Genomic DNA, 9,820 nt, shown 5'->3' with positions numbered 1-9,820 from the left:
CTTATACCAATACGAACATAAGATTATTTCATGATTAGCTTAAATTTAACAACCATAAACTATATTAATGGACCTCTTTTCCTAGTTAACATTTTCACCTTATCTTGACATTGATTTCCTTACCAAACAGAATCTACAAACAAAGTTCAAAAAAAAAAAAAATGCCTGTTAAATGACTAAAACTCTGCAAACTAGTACTTGGGTTTACAGAAAATTCTGGGAGAAGTAGTGCAATAAAATACTGAGGAAGCATTAATTAGTATACATGTAAAACTCTTCCATTTTATTCATGATTCTGATACTGATACACCCTTAATTTTTGCAAAGTTGATCCTCTGGGTGCTACAAATAAACCTGAGACTACACTTTATTCTCTTCCAGGTATGATTTACATAAGGTTAGCCAAACTTAATCCATTTACTTATATACCCCCTTCCCCCGCAAATCCAACCTGTGCTAGAGAGAACACAAACCTGGAGTAAAAACATTTGGAGCTGGTTAAGGTACTTACCGAGTACTTTTCCCACCCTATTTCCATTTCTCCTCAAAAATTTCTATTTCAAAAACACAGCAGAGTTTATCTTTCCAGATAACCAAGTGTGTTCTTTTGTGCAAAGAAAATTTTTTAACAACACATCTTCCCCAATTTGACATGTCAATTTCAAGGAAAAAAATCTTCATTTTTACAGCTTCAATTTCCTTTTTTTTTTTTTTTTTTTTTGGTCTTTTTGCCATTTCTTGGGCCGCTTCCATGGCATATGGAGGTTTCCAGGCTAGGGGTCGAATCGGAGCTGTAGCTGCCAGCCTACACCAGAGCCACAGCAGCTCGGGATCCGAGCCACGACTGCAACCTACGCCACAGCTCACGGCAATGCTGGATCCTTAACCCACTGAGCAAGGCCAGGGATCGAACCCGCAACCTCATGGTTCCTAGTCGGATTCATTAACCACTGGGCCACGATGGGAACTCCCTAGCCTCAATTTTCAATTGATTAAAGAGGAACTAAATATTCTATCTTATTAGTAAACATAACAAATAAGCCCTAATGGAGAAAGTACCTTATTTTGGTTAAGTTTCAACAGGTAAGAGTTCAGGTTACTCTCCTAGGTGATTAACTCTTGGAATTACTTTTTTTACAAATGTGAAAGCAATTTTTTCTTTAGGGGAAGGAAAACAAGAAGAAAGCAAGTGGCAAAGAGGCACACGATGGTTGTCAGGGTACAGAAAGCTGTGCATTCAGGACATGATTTTGGTCACTTTCTCACAACATCGTGGTTATTCTCTTATACCTTTAACTATGCCTGTAATAAAAGACAGTGCTAAGCCTATAAAAGCAAATTTGATAAAACATTCATTTTCAAGTTTCACAAATATTTGCGATTCTAATTATAAAGTCTCTACATTTGCCCGTTTTCATAGACTAACATAATACACAAACTCATGGAAATCTTCTGTGATCTTAATTTGCCTAGATCTGACATTAGCTTCATAAATACTCAGTGAAGCCACAAACAAAACTATTATAATTTTTGGAATCTATCCACATGTTAAAGAAAAAGGATCAGCAGCAATTCCATAAGACCTAAGGGCTATCAATCCCTTACGTTCTTTGGCTTTTCGTGTCAGTCGTTTGAAAAACACTAGAAGCTGACATGAGGTTTTCTATGTATTGTCCAAGAACTTGGTTTTCTGATTTTAGCTTCAGATTTTCTTCCTTAACTGCATCTACTCTTGCAGAGAGATCTTCAGGTGTGTATTGGAGTTCCAACACTTGGTTAATAAGTCCTGTTTTTTCCTTCAGCTCCGCCTGATTTTCAGCATCAGCTGCATCCATGTCAGCATTCATCATCTTCGGTGACAAACTTTTGGGCCTTGAATAAAAATTCTCGATGAATGGTCTGCTGTTAGAGGCGCCGGCAGGGAGAGGGACCAAGAGGAGGCCTCGGGCCAGGATACTTGGACCGAATGGCACTGGCAGCCCTGCCCTCTCAGCTGTGGGATCTTGAGCAGGTGTCCTAACCCCTCTTTGCCTCAGTTTTATCATCTGTAAAAGGGGAACGTTAACAGCATCTCTTCTATAAGGTAGTGAAGACTAAACTACTTAATACTCTTAAGTGAGTTCCTGTTGTGGCGCAGTGGAAACGAATCCAACTAGTATCCTTGAGGATGGAGGTTCCATCTGTGGCCTGGCTCAGTGGGTTAAGGATCCGGTGTTGCCATGAGCTGTGGTGTAGATCACAGACACGGCTCAGATCCCTCATTGCTGTGGCTCTGGCGTAGGCCAGCGGCTACAGCTCTGATTAAACCCCTAGCCTGGGAACCTCCATATGCCACTGGAACGGCCCTAGAAAAGGCAAAAAGACAAAAAAAAAAAAAAAAAGGAAAGAAAGGAAGGAAAGACAGACAGACATAAAGTGCTTGGAACAGTGCTGGATGTGTAGCTTGTACCTGGTAATCAGTAGCCACTTCCTGCATAACATAGATAGCATCTCGCCAGCAGAGATTTCTTTCTGTTCTGTTCATTCCTGTGTCCCCAGACTCTAGGATGGTCCCTGGAACACAGGAAGGTTTTTTGAGGGTGTTTGTTTGTTTGCTTTGTCTTTTTAGGGCCGCACCTGCAGCATATGGAGGTTCCCAGGCTAGGGGTCGAATCCAAGCTGCAACAGCCAGGCTGCGCCACAGCCACAGCCACGCCAAATCCAAGCGGCGTCTGTGACCTACACACCACAGCTTGCAGCAACACTGGTTTCTTAACTCACTGAGTGAAGCCAGAGATCAAACCCACGTCCTCACAGAGACCACATTGGGTTCTTGACCTGCTGAGCCACAATGGGAACTCCCATACTGGTTTACTTGGGACTGAGGGGTTTCCCAGACGCAAGACTTTCGTTGTTAAAACCTGAATGTCCCCGGCAACGCAGGGTCACCCTAAGTCATTCCATTACATAAAAAGTTATATAGGCTCCTCATTTCTCGAACCTCCAAGGGTGAGAGCTTTCTTCCCTCACCTGGGTGGTCCCCAGGAGCAAGGTCTCCACTCAGACTGGGGGCTCCCTGAGGGCCACTCCTGCCTCTGACTCTCTCCAGACCCTAGTCCAGACCTGTAGCCACAGAAGACAGAAGAAGACAGCGTTCCCTCATCCCAGCTCCTCAGTGGTTAAAGGTCGGGTGAGAGATCCTATCATGCCAGCAAAGAAAGGAGACGAGCAGGGCCAACTTCAAAGTGCTACCAAGCTAGAAATTCAGAGTCGCACCCATGTGGCTTCTGATGTGGGATTTGACCTGAGTCCCAGCTCCCAAGGCTCTGATGGGATCGACAGTGACCATGACCTCAGTGAGATCCGCTGTGGGTGTCCAGGGCCAATGCATCCAACACAGCAAGCCCCGCTCAAGGCCATGCACCTGGTTCCACCACAGGGGCTGTCAAGGTAGCACAGGGAAAGGATGGGTGTAACTGGCTCGAGGCTTACTAAGTGCTGGCCTTACGATACTCTTCCTCAATTATCCTAATATCTATGGATTACTTCCCGATATGATGAACTGGTTCTGGAAAGGAAGAGACAAGCCACCTCCCCATTACTCAGGTACAGGTCTATCCAACCCCATTCACCAAGTGCAACTCCCTTCTGGGCTTTGTCTCTGTACCTACCCAAAAGATGTGGTCGCTCAGTCATCAGCTATTATTGGTAAGCACCTCTGTACAAAGCGTCATTGGATTAAGAAGGTAATTCTGTGTTGAATTTGTTTTCCACAGCAGCTGCACCATTTAACACTCCCATCAACAGTGCACAAAGCTCCAGTTTCTCTGCATTGTCCCCAACACTTGATTTTTTCCTTCTCTTTTTATATATTAGCCACCCTGATGGGCACGAGGTGACATGTCACGGTGGTTATGATTTTGCATTTCCCTAAGGATGAGTGAAATAGAGCACTTTTCCCTGTGGTTGTCGACCATTTGTATGTCTTTTGGGAAATATCTGTTCGAGTCCTTTGCCCATGTTTTATTCGGGTTAGTTTGTTTTATGTTGTTGAGTTGTAGGAGTTCTTTATTTATTGTGGATATTAACCCTTTATCAAATATAAGATTTGCAACTATTTTCTCTCATCTCCTGGGTTGCCTTCTCACTCTCTTGACTGTATCTTTTGATGCACAGAAATTTTATTTGGAAGTAGTCCAGTTGATCTATTTTTTCTTTTGTCATCTAAGCTTTTGGTGTCTTGCCTGTGAAATCATTGCCAAATCCAACATCACAAAACTTTTCTCATACGTTCTCTTACAAAAGGTTTATAGGTTTAGTTCTTATATTTAGGTCTTTGATAATGGTTTATATCTTAAGCTGGTGGGCAATGGGGCATTCCTTGTGTTATATGTTATACTGCGTGGTGTAGTGTGTGTGTGTGTGTGTGTGTGTGTGTGTGTAGGTCCTGTCTGCTCCACCTGTTTTTCTAGGATTGTGTGAGACAAAGTCCAATCAAGCTTTCCTTGCCATAGTCTCTAGTGCTTCTAATTAGAAACCATGTCTGGAGTTCCCGTCGTGGCACAGTGGTTAACGAATCCAACTAGGAACCATGAGGTTGCGGGTTCAATCCCTGGCCTTGCTCAGTAGGTTAAGGATCCGGCGTTGCCGTGAGCTGTGGTGTAGGTCGCAGACGCGGCTTGGATCCTGCATTGCTGTGGCTCTGGTGTAGACTGGCAGCTACAGCTCTGATTAGACCCCTAGCCTGGGAACCTCCATATGCCGTGGAAGCGGCCCAAGAAATGGCAAAAAGACAAAAAAAGAAAAAGAAAAGAAAAAAAAAAAAAAAGAAACCATGTCTGTACATCTTATTAAAGTTGTAGCCTTCTTTTCTGTCTCTAAGGTAAGAGCAAGTAGCAAACAAAGGTCATCAAAAACTGGGGGTCTTGGAGTTCTCTTCATGGCTCAGCAGAAACGAGTCTGACTAGTATCCTTGAGGACGCAGCTTCGATCCCTGGCCTCGCCCAGTGGGTGAAGGATCCAGCATTTTCATGAGCTGTGGTGTAGGTCGCAGATACAACTCGGATCTGGTGTTGCTGTGGCTGTGGCGTAGGCTGGCGGCTACAGCTTGATACAACCCTTAGCCTGGGAATCTCCATACGCCCTGGATGCAGCCCTAAAAAGACAAAAATAATGGGGCTCTTTGTCCCATCCACGTACTAACCACTCAGAATACCAACAGCACTGATCTGGAAGCCCCTCAAATTACGTGGAGTCAGAGAGACCACCAGACACCTGTGTGGGCAGAACGACACCCCCACCGGGACTCTCCTCCCCTGAACCTCCTGCACTGCTACTTGTCCCAGAGTCACCAGGAAAGAAGAAATCCACATAGAGTTGAGCCTCCTCATGCAAGGGCTTGAGTAATATGGAAATCATAATTAGAAAGTTCTGGAAAGCAGGCACACCCTGGAAGGAAGCTCAGATGTGGCAGTGTATTAAAATCACATGTACCAAGTTCCAGGCTCATAATGCAAGATCTTTACGTGATAAGAAGACATGGGAGTCACCGTTCTCGTGCTGAAGAAACTCAACATAGTTGAGGAGGCTGATGTGTGTAACCCCGTGGTGAATAATCCTGGCCTTGAGGCCCAACAAACAGGTCTGGATTCTGGTTCCTTTCCTTTCTAGCTGTGTGACTGTGCCAAGTTAGTCCTCTGAAGGTCAGTTTCCTCGCCTATAAAATGGAGGTGATAATATGCACTTCTCAGAGTTGCTAAGTTAAAGAAGTGGTTAGCATGGTGCCTGCCATGGAGGGAACCTTCCATAGATAGTTTTGATGGATAATGGAAGTCGTATTAGCAGCAATAGTAGCAGCACTGACATCAGATTTGCAATGAATTCCATCCACATTTAATCAGCAGAGAGACAATGAAAATGGTCCTAGAGATTCTTTTTTTATTATTACTATTTTCTTTGGCCACGCCCACGGCATGTGGAAGTTCCCTGGCCAGGGACTGAACTCACACCACAGCATCCACCTGAGCCACTGCAGTGATAGTGCCAGATCCTTAACCTGCTGTGCCACACGGGAACTCCCAAGGGATCCTAGAGAATCTATCCAGGTGTGAAATGGGAGATGGGAAACCCAGCTCCTTGAGTCACCTTGGTTCCCATGGAGGATAATCTCAGTGAACTGAGAATGACATAAATGATAAAGAAACACCTTCATCATACACAATGGCACTCGACCCAAGCCCAGTGCCTTATCTGGGGCTTATATGAGGAAAGAGCCACCTTTTCCAACAACTGAAAAACTTGGCTGAATTAGATTTGTTGAGAAGCAGTAGGTCAGTCTCCAATGGAACAGCATCTTGAAGGATTTTCAAACATTCAAATAGTTAACACTTAAATCAGGTTTACTTGGTGCAAGACACTGTTCTATAGGCTTTAAACATTTATGAATTAATTTAATCCTCACAACAAATTTGAGATGGGAACCATTATTCTCAATCCCACCTTATGGATATGGAAACGGAGGCACAGTGGTGTTAAAACTGGCCATGGACATTCACTAAAATTCTATATTAATCCTAAAAGTGGAGCTGATCTTTTCCTTCTGGCCCCAGAGGTGCGGAGGTACAGAGCTCTGTGGGACCAGTGCAGTTGGATTGAGGGCACAACTAATAGAGGGAGGGGCTGATATATGATCCAGCAATTCCACTCCTAGACATATATCTGGAAAAACTATAATCCGAAAAGATATGCACCGCAATGTTCATTGCAGCACTACTTACAATAGCCAAGACGTGGAAGTGACCTAAGTGTCCATCAACAGAGGAATGGATAAAGAAGATTTGGTACACATAGACAATGGAATATTACCCAGCCATAAAAAAGAATGAAATAATGTCATTTGCAGCAACAAGGATAGACCTAGAGATTATCATACCAAGTGAAATCAAAGAAAAATACAATATATCACTTATGTGCGGAATCTAATAAAAATGATGCAAATGAGCTTTACAAAACAGAAACAGACTCACCGACACAGGAAACAAACTTAGGGTTACCAAAAGGGAAAGGGGGGAGTTTCCATCGTGGCTCAACAGAAACAAATCTAATATCCATGAGGACACAGGTTCAATCCCTGGCCTCGCTCAGTGGGTTAAGAATCCAGCGTTGCCATTCCTGTGGCTCTGGCATTGGCCAGAGGCTGCAGCTCCGATTTGACCCCTAGCCTGGGAACCTCCATATGCCGCGGGAGCGGCCCAAGAAATAGCAAAAAGACATAAATAAATAAATAAATAAAAATAAAACTGAAAATTTGATCTTCTTGAAAAAAAAAAAAAAAAAGAATCCGGCGTTGCCATGAGCTGTGGTGTAGGTCGCAGACAGGGCTCAGATCTGGTGTTGCTGTGGCTGTGGCTGTGGCCGGCGGCTACAGCTCCAATTCGACGCCTAGCCTGGGAACCTCCATACGCAGCAGGTTCAGCCCTAAAAAGACAAAAAAAAAAGTGTCGGGGCGGGGGGAGAGGGGAGGGATAAATTAGGAGTTTAGGATTAGCAGATACAAACTACTATATATAAAATAAACAACAAGGTCCTACTGTATAGCACAGGGAACTATATTCAATATCCTATAATAAACCCAAATGGAAAAGTGTAAGAAAAATAATATATATTTATGCATTTGTGTATGTATCGTTTGCTGTACACCAGAAACTAACACCACATTGTAAATCAACTACGCTTCAATAAAAATTAAGTAATTAATTAATTTTAAAACTAAAAGAAGAGCCAACAGCTGCTCCATCTCCTCACCCACCAACATTCCTCCCTCGCTTCAGCGGGGAAGAGGCACTAATCCAGCACTGAGCCTTCCTCCCCTGTCATTTTTGGGAACAGCGGAGAAATGCAGATCCCTTCCCCACGGGGGAGATGCCCTTCCAGGCACACATGGTCAGGGGACCTGGATGGCCTGGCCAGGAGCCCCGCCCTCAGGGTTGGGAACCGGGAGGCAGGGGGGGGACCCCCACCACTCAGGCATCTGTCCTGGTCACCCCCCCCCCCACTGAGTATCAAACTGGCTTTATCCCATTTCGTTCTCACCCTCGTCAGGATGATGACTCGGTCCCGGGTCCCACCCAGCCCCACAGTGGAACCCTAATCCCACTTAATCCCTCTAAATCCCTCTAAGGGAGGTGACCCATTCTGTTTGGGTTTTTCACGGTGGCTGCTACTGTTAACTCTGCCCCAGCAAGAGTCAGCACAATACACACAAGGGCGCCCCATGCCCATGGAGGTGAAAGGCTCAAAACTCAGCGGAACTGGAAGAAAAACTCAGGAATGGAAGAGGGGAAATGAACATTCGCAGAGCGCCAACTGGGTGCCAGGCATAGCGTGAACTCTCTAATAAAAAATCCACTGCCCATTGCTGAGCAAGGAAACCAAGGCTGGAAAGAGGTCAGGCTGCCTGAAGTCACACAGTGCACAGAGGCAGCACTGTGGTTCCCACCGGAGCCCAGCCACCCCCACGGCCCTGGACGGGGCAGCAGGTTTCCAGACCACAAGACTGAGACGGGGAGAAGTCAACCGACTGGGCCCAAGGCCACACTGCCAGTGAGGGACAGAACCAAGTCTAAATTCAGAGCTCCTGGACCCCAACCCAGGCACTTTTAGGGGTTGCATGAGGTAGAGGGTAGGGGGGTGTATTTTTTTACTCCCAAGGGATCCAACACCGATACGATTTGCCGACCACTTGGTTGGCAAGCCAAGGACTTTGCTGATACAGAAGATGGGAGAGGGAAGTTCTCTTGGGGTGGGAGGTCTGGTATGCAGGTTGGGGTCTGGGGAGAGCCTGCCCTCACCCCTCAGCATGTCTAGAGAGTCCCAAATCAACAAATCGAGCCTAGGGTGAGTCAACGCACCTCCATCCATTCTGTGCCCAGCCCAGGCCCTGGGGTGCAACCCCACCCAGGACAGTGTCTGGGTAGCAAATAAGGACAACGTCAACCCTCACGAGGGCTCCGGGAACTCCTGAGGAAGCAAGATGGGCTGGCTCCAGGAGCCTTCTATCTTGCTGCCTAAACATTCACCCTAGCCCTTGGGGTCCATGCCTTGAATGCTCCTCCCTGGTCTTTGCCCAGCTGAGCCCTCCTAATCCCATCCCTCCCTCCAGCACCCCCATCCAGATCTACATCCCCCAAGGGCTCCCCACAGTGAAGCCACCCAACTTCCAAGACAGGTCTTATCAGAGCCCTGGACCCCAACACCCCTCATGGAGACAGGAACTCCCCAAGGGCAGGGCTCTCTCTTCTCCATCAGTGCAGGATCTGCTGTGTAGACAGGGCAAGATGTTTGGATCAGGAAATTCAACAGAAAGAGATATGTTCTGGTCCCAGTTTTTTTTTTTTTTTTTTTAGGGCCACACCCATGGCATATGGAAGTTCCCAGACTAGAGATCGAATTGGAGTTATAGCCGCTGGACTCCGCCACAGCCACAGCAAGTCGGGATCCGAGCCACATGTGTGACCTACACCACACCTCAAGGCAACACTGGATCCTTAACCCACTGAGCGAGGCCTGGGATCAAACCAGCATCCTCATGGATACTGGCTGGATTAGCTACCACTGAGCCACCACGGGAACTTCTAGTCCAGTTCTTCATTTCCACTCATGTCCAGGAGTGCGTGGCTGCTACGGAGTTTTCCCCGCAAAGCAGGAAGGGATTCTATGGCCCACGGATGCAATGCCGGCCTCTGCCCTGCGGGCTCAAGACAAATCATCATGGTTGAAACTGGAAGGAGGAAAACCAAAGTCTGAGGCAGCTTTGATCTCAGATCTACATACATCCCAGCCC

At 46.1% G+C, this 9,820-nt stretch overlaps 1 pseudogene; it reads right to left on the bottom strand.

Moving 5' to 3' along the window:
- Nucleotides 1-1,601: 1,601 nt before the first annotated feature.
- LOC146404074 (short coiled-coil protein pseudogene) lies at nt 1,602-1,902 on the bottom strand (annotated as a pseudogene).
- Between the last annotated feature and the right edge of the window lie 7,918 nt (nt 1,903-9,820).

Source organism: Sus scrofa, chromosome 4 (assembly GCF_054392235.1).
Source record: "Sus scrofa isolate SSC_HxYL_T2T_F1_AM1 chromosome 4, Sscrofa_HxYL_maternal_Yorkshire_Landrace_v2.0, whole genome shotgun sequence".
Lineage (NCBI taxonomy): Eukaryota > Metazoa > Chordata > Mammalia > Artiodactyla > Suidae > Sus > Sus scrofa.
Note: the sequence above shows the minus strand (reverse complement) of the source record. Positions and strands in the feature narration are given on the sequence as shown.